This window comes from Botryllus schlosseri, chromosome 10, assembly GCF_051294905.1.
Source record: "Botryllus schlosseri isolate E-star chromosome 10, Bs_hap1, whole genome shotgun sequence".
Lineage (NCBI taxonomy): Eukaryota > Metazoa > Chordata > Ascidiacea > Stolidobranchia > Styelidae > Botryllus > Botryllus schlosseri.
In genome coordinates this window covers 27,777,625-27,791,580 of record NC_137245.1, presented here as the reverse complement: position 1 = coordinate 27,791,580, position 13,956 = coordinate 27,777,625, and the positions used below count along the sequence as shown (strand labels likewise).

The following is a 13,956-nucleotide window of genomic DNA, read 5'->3' as shown; positions in this document are numbered from 1 at the left end:
TGATGTTACAGCAGAATCAGCTAATTAACTTTATCATTACGACAAAAGTATGTGACATTCACTAAAGTTTAGAGATAATTTTCGATTCATGAATGACCAGATCTTTCACAGACTGCAGCTCACGCACCGACGTAACGCCCAGAAGCTTCATAGACAGCTCCAATTCACTGCTCAGAATTTCAAGCACTTTTTTACAACCTTCAGCTCCCCCGATCGCAACACCCCAAACTATCGGACGACCCACAAACACATAGTCTGCGCCTAACGCGATCGCTTTTGCCACATCACCTCCGTTACGTATGCCACCGTCAAATAAGACCGGACATCGTTTGTTTATAGCTTTGACAACCGAAGGTAAAGCATATATAGAGGCCGGCACTCCGTCAAATTGTCGACCGCCATGGTTAGAAACCCAAACTGCCGAAGCACCGTGATCAACAGCTTCTAATGCTGCGTCAGGCGTCAGAATTCCTTTGACAATGATCGGTAAATGAGTGATCGATTTCAACCAATCGAAATCCACCCATGAGGTTGATGAATCTCTTAAATTACTAACGAGAGACTTCCAATCGGCTTCAACCCCTTTTAAATTAGTGGGGTATAGTTGAATAGGTTTTACTTTCATGAAACGATACCTTTTACCAGGCACCGGACAGTCTACAGTTAACACGATAGCTTTGGCTCCATTCTGTTCGGCTCTTTTTACAAGACTCTTTGTAAGATCTCGATCTTTTAAAATATACAACTGAAACCATTGGCAACCTTTAGGATATGCGGATGCAATATCTTCGATAGTAACTGAAGACCAGGTGCTTTCCGTGAAGATTGTGCCAAGATTTTCAGCAGCTTTTGCAGCATCCAACTCACCAGCTTGTGAATACATCTTCATTTGCCCGGTAGGTGCGATTCCTATCGGAAAATTGAAGTCGTCATCAAATAACTCGCATTCGAGCGAAACTTGTGACACATCCCTGAGACATCTTGGTTGAAATCTGAATTCTTTGAAGGCTGCGCAATTGTCGTTTAAGGTTTGCTCATCCGTCGCTCCAGAGTTCAAGAAGACAATACGGTTGTGTGGTACTTGTTTTTCAGCAAGTATTTCAAAGTCTTTAATACAGATGCAATCGTTTGAAGTAGACATTATCGGTTAATTTCTGAAAAGGTTATGCTTTTGAAATGCTTGAGTATAGAATTACAGTGAGATTCATCCATTTTTGGTTACGGATGATAAAGAAATGTTAGTATCCAACTGGGTTGTGATTGCGATGACTCAATAGTTGGTGACTCGAGTCATTTTCCTAAAATACAGAAATGACTCGAGACTCGGACCGCCTGGACAGGCATTTCATTGCATCTTCATAGTAGACAAGTTAACACATTGTTGGTGTTTGTTCTATCAGTACTGGTCCTGGTAGATGAAAATTAAGGTCAGTACGGAAAATTAGTACGGTACGCCGGTACGGTATATTTTGAATGCGAGGCATTGATACAAACAACAGCAAGCAGAGTTGTAAAAGTCAGTTGAGCATGAATTGAACTAGAAATTGAACAATGAACACAATGACTTGGACTCGAACTCGTGTCTCAACACCATGACTCAGACTCTGCTCCCCGAATCCGAATTGGACTCGGACTTGACTCGGTGGTAAATTGCAAATGATTCGACTTGACTGGACTCATAACTATAAAAGTAAGATTGGCTTGTGATTCGGAACCTTGTTACTTGTTTACAATCCTGTCATAGCCACCAAAAGGCTAAAATGATGACAAACCAAAAAAAATGAAAAAAAAAACACTGCTCGCTCCTTGCTTCTCCATAGTCCATGAATCTGAATGGGTCACAGTGCCCGTAAAATGAAGATGCCGGTATTTCCCTCATCTAATCGTAACCCCAATCATTGGTGTGATATCACACAACCCTTCTTAGAGGAACAGAACCCTAAGAGAATATATACCATAAAATGAATGAGATACACTAAACGCACCACTGTGATTCTAATAGAATTCTCGGGAATTATATATGTTCAGGTGAAACACAAAAAACAGCAAGCGCATCATGATATTTTTCAGTTTAGAATTTTTACCAGAATCCCGAAAACCACTTGCCAGATTTTACAATAGTTTTTTGTGACTGGTTATAGGGATATCTGATCAAGAATGCGACTGAATCAGTAGACAGAGGTACCAAACTATGAAACAAATTTACAATAAAAATGGTTTGAAATATCTCAGGAATACGAACAGACCGGATTCACAACCAATACGATGAAATATCACGTTGTTAAATACATAGATATACTTGTATTTTCGACAAAATCGACACATATATAATTAAAGAATTACCCATGTTGGGACCCTAAAGGAAGATATTCAACCCCATCAGTAGACGTAAGTACCCCTAATAAAGAATAATTGACGATCATTAAGCTTCGGAATCACGAAGGAACAAAACAGAATCCAATCGAATTCGGTGGAATATCGCGTCGTTCAATCCATAGAAACACTTGAATTTCTGACAAAATCGGCACACATATAATTGAAGAATCACCCATGTTGGGACCCTAAAGGAAGATATTCACCCCCATGAGTGGACGTAAGTACCCCTAATAAAGAATTATTCACGAGTATTCGGGTTCGGAATAACTCAGGAACAGAACAGAATCCGAATGAATTCGGTGGAATAACGCGTCCTTCAATACATAGACACATTTGAATTTCCGACGAAGTCGATACATATATAATTAAAGAATTACCCATGTTGGGACCCTAAAGGAAGATATTCAACCCCATCAGTAGACGTAAGTACCCCTAATAAAGAATAATTGATGATCATTAAGCTTCGGAATCACGAAGGAACAAAACAGAATCCAATCGAATTCGGTGGAATATCGCGTCGTTCAATCCATAGAAACACTTGAATTTCTGACAAAATCGGCACACATATAATTGAAGAATTACCCATGTTGGGACCCTAAAGGAAGATATTCACCCCCATGAGTGGACGTAAGTACCCCTAATAAAGAATTATTCACGAGTATTCGGGTTCGGAATAACTCAGGAACAGAACAGAATCCGAATGAATTCGGTGGAATAACGCGTCCTTCAATACATAGACACATTTGAATTTCCGACGAAGTCGATACATATATAATTGAAGAATTACCCATGCTGGGACCCTAAAGGAAGATATTCAACCCCATCAGTGGACGTAAGTACCCCTAATAAAAAATTATTTACGATCATCAAGCTTCGGAATGACGAAGGAACAGAACAGAATCCGAATGAATTCGGTGGAATATCACCTCGTTCAATACATAAACACACTTGAAATCCCTACGAAATCGATACATATATAATTGAAGAATTACCCATGTTGGGACCCTAAAGGAAGATATTCACCCCCATGAGTGGACGTAAGTACCCCTAATAAAGAATTATTCACGAGTATTCGGGTTCGGAATAACTCAGGAACAGAACAGAATCCGAATGAATTCGGTGGAATAACGCGTCCTTCAATACATAGACACATTTGAATTTCCGACGAAGTCGATACATATATAATTGAAGAATTACCCATGCTGGGACCCTAAAGGAAGATATTCAACCCAATCATTGGACGTAAGTACCCCTAATAAAAAATTATTCACGAGTATTCGGGTTCGGAATAACTCAGGAACAGAACAGAATCCGAATGAATTCGGTGGAATAACGCGTCCTTCAATACATAGACACATTTGAATTTCCGACGAAGTCGATACATATATAATTGAAGAATTACCCATACTGGGACCCTAAAGGAAGATATTCAACCCCATCAGTGGACGTAAGTACCCCTAATAAAAAATTATTTACGATCATCAAGCTTCGGAATGACGAAGGAACAGAACAGAATCCGAATGAATTCGGTGGAATATCACCTCGTTCAATACATAAACACACTTGAAATCCTTACGAAATCGATACATATATAATTGAAGAATTACCCATGTTGGGACCCTAAAGGAAGATATTCACCCCCATGAGTGGACGTAAGTACCCCTAATAAAGAATTATTCACGAGTATTCGGGTTCGGAATAACTCAGGAACAGAACAGAATCCAAATGAATTCGGTGGAATATCGCCTCGTTCAATACATAGACACATTTGAATTTCCGACGAAGTCGATACAGATATAATCGAAATATTACCCATACTGGGACCCTAAAGGAAGATGTTCAACCCCATCAGTGGACGTAAGTACCCCTAATAAAAAATTATTCACGAGTATTCGGGTTCGGAATAACTCAGAAACAGAACAGAATCCGAATGAATTCGGTGGAATAACGCGTCCTTCAATACATACTATAGACACATTTGAATTTCCGACGAAGTCGATACATATATAATTGAAGAATTACCCATGCTGGGACCCTAAAGGAAGATATTCACCCTCATGAGTGGACGTAAGTACCCCTAATAAAAAATTATTTACGATCATCAAGCTTCGGAATGACGAAGGAACAGAACAGAATCCGAATGAATTCGGTGGAATATCACCTCGTTCAATACATAAACACACTTGAAATCCCTACGAAATCGATACATATATAATTGAAGAATTACCCATGTTGGGACCCTAAAGGAAGATATTCACATATGCGCGTCCACGTCGTTCAATTACCACATGATCAGCAGAATTTATGAGAGAACCCGTCGCTCTGTCAAAGTATGATATCACCACCACGGGAACACAATTTCGTATGCAATCAAGGTGAAGGTTTGGCTCGTTTATTCCTCAACTGTGTCTCGTCTCTTCTTTCACCCTATATTTCTGAACAATTGCCGATTGCGTAGTGGGTGGTGGTCAAATGTTGTAAATGACCAATTACCAGCCTATAACGTTGAACATTCTGTAACGGTCAGGATCATTCAAATGAGGAATATTCGTATCACGCTCTGTTCTTGTATGTAGAGGGTCGTAACTAGGGCTGGGCATTTTCGAGTACCTGAGTGATTCGATTCTGAATCACGTATTTTGCTTCGAGTCGAGTCGAGTAATCGAGTATCGCTCATTATGACGTCATAACAGAATGTAATATGTTAAAGTTCAAATTTGTACCTCTTTATGCCACCACAAAGAATATAATGCGTGCTATCCATCACATTAACCATACTTAGTATTTTTCGACCATCCCGATTCCATTGCACTTTGTGACAATGTTGTGGGATGATCATGACTTCGGAAATGTGGTATTTCCAGTAACGTTCGTAGCTTTGTACTTGTACTTCATGCCCTGTTTTCTATGCTGCAATACGGACAATTAAGGTTTCATGGCTTCCACAGTGGAAAAAAGTATAGACGCTATAATTTTTGATGATAATTTAACTTTTAGTGGCGAGAAGCGTATAATATCAGTACTCGAAAAATTCGTCTTTTACTACTCGACTCGAATCATTAAAATTAATACTCGATTCAGATTCGAGTACTCGAATCATTGTGCCCAGCCCTAGTCGTAACAGCACCAGCTTACACTGTGAGAGTCATGTCATTGCAACTTTCATCATATCAAAACACCACGAGACTGCGATAAAACTAAAATCTGTTACTACAAATTCCGCGCAAGTGCACGATTGAAAGAGGCGGCAAAATTAATAAATTGTTATTCGTACGTGAGCCAAAAGAACAGTAGTAATCATAAAAATTCAGTAGAGCAATTAAAAAAACGACTTTGTACGAAAATTTGAAAAGCCTACGGCACGCGGTATTCTTATCCGGTCAGCCATGCAAGTACCAGCCCTACGCACGCGGTGCCTGACGGCGCGAATTTGGTTATTGATCATATACAACAATATGAATGAATTGTACATATCACAGTGTAGAAGTAAATTGAAGTATTAATATATTGACTAACGCGATATTCGATCGAATTTATTCGGATTCTGTTCTGTTCCTGAGTTATTCCGAACCCGAATACTCGTGAATAATTCTTTATTAGGGGTACTTACGTCCACTCAAGGGGGTGAATATTTTCCTTTAGGGTCCCAACATGGGTAATTCTTCAATTATATATGTATCGAGTTTGTCGGAAATTCAAGTGTATCTAGGTATTGAAGGATGTGTTATTCCACCGAATTCATTCGAATTCTGTTCTGTTCCTTCGTCATTCCGAAGCTTATTGATCGTCAATAATTCTTTATTAGGGGTACTTACGTCCACTGATGGGGTTGAACATCTTCCTTTAGGGTCCCAGTATGGGTAATATTTCGATTATATCTGTATCGACTTCGTCGGAAATTCAAATGTGTCTATGTATTGAACGAGGCGATATTCCACCGAATTCATTCGGATTCTGTTCTGTTCCTGAGTTATTCCGAACCCGAATACTCGTGAATAATTTTTTATTAGGGGTACTTACGTCCACTCAAGGGGGTGAATATCTTCCTTTAGGGTCCCAACGTGGATAATTCTTCAATTATATATGTATCGACTTCGTCGGAAATTCAAATGTGTCTATGTATTGAAGGACGCGTTATTCCACCGAATTCATTCGGATTCTGTTCTGTTCCTGAGTTATTCCGAACCCGAATACTCGTGAATAATTTTTTATTAGGGGTACTTACGTCCACTGATGGGGTTGAATATCTTCCTTTAGGGTCCCAGCATGGGTAATTCTTCAATTATATATGTATCGACTTCGTCGGAAATTCAAATGTGTCTATGTATTGAAGGACGCGTTATTCCACCGAATTCATTCGGATTCTGTTCTGTTCCTGAGTTATTCCGAACCCGAATACTCGTGAATAATTTTTTATTAGGGGTACTTACGTCCACTGATGGGGTTGAATATCTTCCTTTAGGGTCCCAGCATGGGTAATTCTTCAATTATATATGTATCGACTTCGTCGGAAATTCAAATGTGTCTATGTATTGAAGGACGCGTTATTCCACCGAATTCATTCGGATTCTGTTCTGTTCCTGAGTTATTCCGAACCCGAATACTCGTGAATAATTCTTTATTAGGGGTACTTACGTCCACTCAAGGGGGTGAATATCTTCCTTTAGGGTCCCAACGTGGGTATTTCTTCAATTATATATGTATCGAGTTTGTCGGAAATTCAAGGGTATCTATGCATTGAAGGATGTGTTATTCAATCGAATTCATTCGTATTCTGTTCTGTTCCTGAGTTATTACGAACCATAATACTCGTGAATAATACTTTATTAGGGGTACTTACGTCCACTCATGGGGGTGAATATCTTCCTTTAGGGTCCCAACATGGGTAATTCTTCAATTATATATGTATCGATTTCGTAGGGATTTCAAGTGTGTTTATGTATTGAACGAGGTGATATTCCACCGAATTCATTCGGATTCTGTTCTGTTCCTTCGTCATTCCGAAGCTTGATGATCGTAAATAATTTTTTATTCGGGGTACTTACGTCCACTGATGGGGTTGAATATCTTCCTTTAGGGTCCCAGCATGGGTAATTCTTCAATTATATATGTATCGACTTCGTCGGAAATTCAAATGTGTCTATGTATTGAAGGACGCGTTATTCCACCGAATTCATTCGGATTCTGTTCTGTTCCTGAGTTATTCCGAACCCGAATACTCGTGAATAATTCTTTATTAGGGGTACTTACGTCCACTCAAGGGGGTGAATATCTTCCTTTAGGGTCCCAACGTGGGTATTTCTTCAATTATATATGTATCGACTTCGTCGGAAATTCAAATGTGTCTATAGTATGTATTGAAGGACGCGTTATTCCACCGAATTCATTCGGATTCTGTTCTGTTCCTGAGTTATTCCGAACCCGAATACTCGTGAATAATTCTTTATTAGGGGTACTTACGTCCACTCAAGGGGGTGAATATCTTCCTTTAGGGTCCCAACATGGGTAATTCTTTAATTATATATGTGTCGATTTTGTCGAAAATACAAGTATATCTATGTATTTAACAACGTGATATTTCATCGTATTGGTTGTGATTCCGGTCTGTTCGTATTCCTGAGATATTTCAAACCATTTTTATTGTAAATTTGTTTTATAGTTTGGTACCTCTGTCTACTGATTCAGTCGCATTCTTGATCAGATATCCCTATAATCTGTCACAAAAAACTATTGTAAAATCTGGCAAGTGGTTTTCGTGATTCTGGTAAAAATTTTAAACTGAAAAATATCATGATGCCCTTGCTGTTTTTTTGTGTTTCACCTGAACATATATAATTCCCGAGAATTCTATTAGAATCACAGTGGTCTAAACGCATTTGCTCTCTGTTTGCTTTTGCTCCAGTAGCAAATGCAGGAATCGTTCACGCGTAACATGGTAAATAAGTTATGGCTCATATAAGGAGACTATTCTGGGAAATGTAGTTGGCTTGAAGCGCGACTCAGCTACGGAGTATATTGTTATTTTAAGCTGGTGATGAAAATGACATCTGCGTTACTTACACCCTAGACCAGTGTGGTTCCCAACCTTTTTCCATCCGCGTACCACTTCGAGGTTTTATACAGTGCTCGCGTACCACCTTCATAATTTACGCACGACGTAGGCGGTGAAAATGTTTTCACCATTTATGACGTCATAATCACGTTATTGACCTATGTGGGGTGTAGGGCGAATTTTACCTAAAAATTGGAGGATTTTGACCTAAAAGACTTAATTTTGACCAAATTTTGACTTCATCTACGCAAATTAGGTGTTTTCGCACAAAATGCTAGAATTGCACTATTTATATTCAATTTTGGTAAAGACTGTCCGTCCTTACGAAGCAGTATGGCCTGAAAAAGCCTTTTCGAGTTAAATTTTGACTTGAAACTGACAAATTTTGACATGAAAAAATTTATTTCAACGATATCTGGCCCAGTAGTTACACCACGTATTATGGGGGAGTTAATTAAAATTTGTTGTGGTACAACGAAAGATACTTTCTTACATTATCGGGTAGAAATTGTCTGTCTTTACTAAGTAGCTTGCAAAGAATGGAGAAATAGTCTACCGTTTAACAGCAGTAGTTGTTGGTTGACAACACTCAAACTGTGCGTACACTGCTGGTGGCCCACCACGTTGCTTGATTCTGACAATGTTGTCATACATCACAATTATTCATCATGCGCTTCTTGATTAAATATCCATGCAATGCCCAAGCAGTCTTGCTTCAATTAGGATATTACGGTACGTTGAGAATAACACCATGTCAATTGTCAACCTATTTGTTTCGTTTGACAATTTATGATCCACGATGAGCAGACAATGGACCGCCTACAACGGTAGGCCTATAAAGTAGGCTTCAAGCTTTAAAATATCAAATCTACGATACAAACGAAATGAAGGGGTCAAATATTTTTTGACTTTGTAAACAATTTTGACAATTTTTTGACTTAAAGCTCAATTTTGTAAAAAAAGTAACCCTAAATACCTAATTCTATTAAACTAGGCATTATCAGCCCGGGTTGATGAGATGCATGGAATTGTTTTTTCACCACTAGTCAAAAAACTTCAAAAAATTCAAAATCAAACCGACCTGAACTAATAACTTCGAAAAAAAAAAAACAGAATCTACTCCCGTACCACCTGGAAGACCTTCGCGTACCACTAGTGGTACGCGTACCACAGGTTGGGAACCACTGCCCTAGACAGATGGTAAGGAACACCAAACCTAGAAATCCAATGAAATATCAACGCCTTGGCGCACGTGATAGTTGTGGAGTTTTCAATTGGAATCGCTTCTGGCCAACGCATGTATCGGTCGTCTATTGTAAGCAGCACTTGAGCGAACTGACCAAAAGCACAATCAAACGGCTTTATATATAAAGCGACATGACCACAGTGATGGCGCCGCCATAGTGTCCTATATGGTGTCGTCACAAGCAAATCTCACAGCTCAGTGAAATTGATTCACGTCACAATTTCCATTTGGCTACAGGCAATTTGACGGTCATTTTGACCGGCTTGCCGAGTATTGAATTTGGTAAAACGGGTATCAATCGAAAGCTGACTCTGCACCGATTACGAAAATATAAATTTTATACCGCTGGTGGCTCTGAAACCCCCACGATCAGCCTCGAATTTTTTATTGTTATTGGGACGCAACAATGCTGTCTGGCGAAACGAGAGAGTAGCTCAAGAGCAAATGAGCGGCTGCGCAGCGAGAGTGGGAGAGCTCAGCTAGCGTCGTGGCAATGATACCGCTGTATTACTTCTGACGCAAAAGGTCTCTGGCACTCGGAGAAATCCGAATGGTGATTGAATAATGATAAATCAAATTCCAACGTGAACGTCACTGTTCGGTTAAATCTCCTATATTCCTGTCAAGGGCTATATAGGCCTAGGCTTGGTAATAGAGCATTCCTGTGAAAACACAGGTAAGGATTTGGTGATAACATTTTGGAATATTTTGACTGGTCCGGCCCGCAATAAGCTATATCAATAATGGATTGAATCCAGACTGCGATCCCAGTTTAGTTCGACACCCCTGCTGTAAACCTTTAATCAGCATTTTACCTGCTGCATTCACGGACCAAGTCGTACCCTTACAGGTCAAGGAAAGGCTGGTAATGTGTGCTCGCTTCTACCGAAGCGTCTGTATAGCCGGGGTTCCCAACCTTTTGGGCTTCATTCCTCTCTACCCCAAACTCTGGAATATACCCTTTAAAAATGCCCCTCCATAACATTTGGCCAGAAGTTTAACATACGGACTTGCTATTGGAAAACCACACCAGTACGCAAGACAATCGATCGCCTATAACTTCAACATAAAACGTATTGTGAACTGATACCGGAAACTCCCAAAATTTAGCGAAAGCGTTATATCACGTCATATTGGGCGTGATGCATGTGTTTGTAACGCCATCATTTGTTATCCAGAGTTCAATAATGAGTTTTTGTTAACAAATAGTTTTCGATACATCCATTCCTGAGCAATTTACCTGGTAACGGTAATCGCGCGTGTGTCTTCGTAAATGTGTAGACTATCCTGTGTATAATGTTTAACAACTGCGTCTATTCCCCACCAGAAACCATTGAGTTCCCCACCGCTTTGGAACCACTGGTCTATATAAAGCATCAACAGCGCGACGCGATTGCACTGCACTTCGAAACAGAAGCTCATTGCATATTGCCGCGACGCCAGCTGAGTTCTCCCCCTCTCGCTGCGCAGCCGCTCTTTTGCTCTTGAGCTACTCTCTCGTTTCGCCAGACAGCATTGTTGCGTCCCAATGCCAATCTCCATAACAATGAAAAATCCGAGGCTGATTGTGGAGGTTCCAGGGCCGCGAGCGGAATAAAATCTATATTTTCGTAATCAGTGCAGAGTCAGCTTTCGATTGATACCCGTTTTACCAAATTTAATGCTCGGCAAGCCGGACAAAAATGACCGTCAAATTGCCTGTAGCCAAATGGAAATTGTGACGTGAATCAATTTCACTGAACCCTGAGATTTGCTTGTGTGGACTACTCCAAGATTATCAGAGAGAGAGAGAGAGAGAGAGAGTCTTTATTTTCATCCAACCGATATGCATAATAAACAGTCAGCATTGATCATTCATTTGAGTCATGACTGAGGTGTGAGAAATCTAATCACTGCTGTTTCGAATCATAACCTGATTCTAAAATTGAAACAAGCATGTAATGCATATCTAATACAATGGGTTGTATAGGGGATAATGCTGTGAAATCGGATGCCCCATATCTAACAGTAAAGCTGTCTTGTCTGTCAAAATCTGTAATGATCTACTAACAAAGAGATTCCCAATCAACGACTATAACCGAATATAATGTTAACGCCATTTTAAGATTTGATCAATGAGGACGAGTCTTGCCAACAATTCTTAATTCCATGAAGTCAAGTAGTATGTCGTGTGAAGTAGAGATAAGCTGTAATAAATGGTACGATGTTTTGTGCATGTAATCTCTCGTGGCTATGATAAGAATGTAATACAGCGTATATAGACATTCAATTCAATTTATGATCGGAAAGATATTACGTCGTCGTACGTTGATTCAATAAATTTACAAGTCGTGGAGACAGAAACAAAGTATTCGTCCATGTGATCTTCGAACACGTGTGCTAGACAGGCTTCGTGGTACGTCAGCCAACGAACCCCACCGGTGTGGAACGCCGGTTCGTCGAACGGAAAGAAACACGCAACGAATGGCAAACGTAACCTTCTGGAGTCAGATTACACAAGTACAACGTCCACAAACATTCGCTCTGCGACAATCCTTACGGACCCACCAGCACGCCCACCTAGTAGGGTGGGTGCATAGGCGTTGTGGGTGTGTCTTGTATATCGCATTGTACATCGTGTGTGTGTGTCTTGGGCAGATGAAAATATAATCTGACGATTGATTGATTGAACTCAGGTATGTTTTGGGTGTGCGGCATACCCAGAACTCCGTTAGGCCTTAAACTGCCAGACTAGATGGTGAACGTGCCATTTAGAAATAAGCGATGTATTTCGTAATCCTGCTGCTAATGTGACCAAATCAGCAGCAATACATTTATCAGACGCGACGCAAGGCAACAAGACCAAGATCTCGATACTAAAGATGTCAATTTCTATAGGCGCTATTGTGGCGATACTGGCTCCAGCTGAGTAGTAGAAATATGATATCTGGCGCGCCGCCCGGAACTATCACGTTTGCTGTGATTGTGATGCCATACTGGCTCAAGACATTGAACATGGACGGAATTTATTAAGATACATACTGAATGTGAACAGAATCAAGCGGCGTTATTTATTTTGATTTGCGCTAATACTAAAACAATCAGAAGATGTGTTGCAGGCTTTTTACAGTGAACATTTTGACTCCTCTGAAATTAGTGTCACGACTTAACACAGTCCAGAACAGACTTGGTGCGTATTTGTGAAAATAATTCCTGCGACTTTCGTTTATAAGCCGTCGCCGAAAATGTGTGCGTATTCGTTTGTTCTCGAGACGGAGTGATTGAAATCTCGGGTCGTGATTGTCGGCGTGCGTGTTGGCGAATATGTTGTGTACTGGCGGGAGATTACGAGCTCACTAATTGACTGCACAAGGCCCATTCGAACTCGCCAGTAATTGTATGGTAGCGTGAGATGTCGAGTAGACATATGTCATACGTGCGAGGTTAACGCGAGGAAGCTGATCCGATGTATTATTGGCATTGGTACATGTAGTTAACCCTAATACAGGGGTTCTCAACCCGCAGACGATCATTTTGCGGCCCGCGACATCTTTCATTATAAACGCAATATTAGTTCTGACACGGTATTTTTACAAATTAATTTAGATACTTAGGTCTTTTATCGCACCGTCTCTCTTTCATTTGATTACTCATTCTTGAAAGCAGTGGTTCTCAAACTGGAGGATGCGCTCCCTTGGGGGCCTGAAGCATCTGAGGGGGTGGGGCGAAGCTGCGGTCAACTGAACAAAAAATTTGCGCTCTGCGCAATTTATCTCCGTTTCCTAGTTATTTCTCGGTGTATGGTCAGAATTTCATATTTTAGAATTCTCTCATCAGCAGCCATAACCTTCCTTGCCATCGAACTAGCCGTTTGTGTTGCTAGTGCTTGTGTTGCATTCTGGTTGCATTTTGTTATATGACGAGAATGGGGCACTAAATTTTACCTATCAAAAACGGAGGCGTGTCTAAAATAGTTTGAGAACCACTGCTTTAATGTGTTCTCGTTTCTTGATATATTCTCGACTTCAGATTGGTATTGTTTTGAATCAGTATTCGACTGGACTCTAAGGGTGCGTTCTAGGTGCGGTTTCGTGCCAAAAGTTTTCGAGTCTGATGCCGAAAACACCTCACTACGAACGCAAGGCCTGTTTTCGCCACCACTACGAACGACAGGTGTTTTGGTAATTATTTCGAAGAACTAGTCACTTGGAACGCAGACGTGATTCGACGTCCGTGATTGTCAAACCGGCGCCGAGGCGCTGTCGTTCTTAGTGCAGTCCGTATACCACGTCTGTGTAGATGA

The 13,956-nt window shown here is 40.4% G+C and overlaps 1 pseudogene; it reads right to left on the bottom strand.

Annotated features, from left to right (window-relative positions):
• On the bottom strand, nt 1–1,232 carry LOC145449050 (2-Hydroxyacid oxidase 1 pseudogene; annotated as a pseudogene).
• Nucleotides 1,233–13,956: the final 12,724 nt, after the last annotated feature.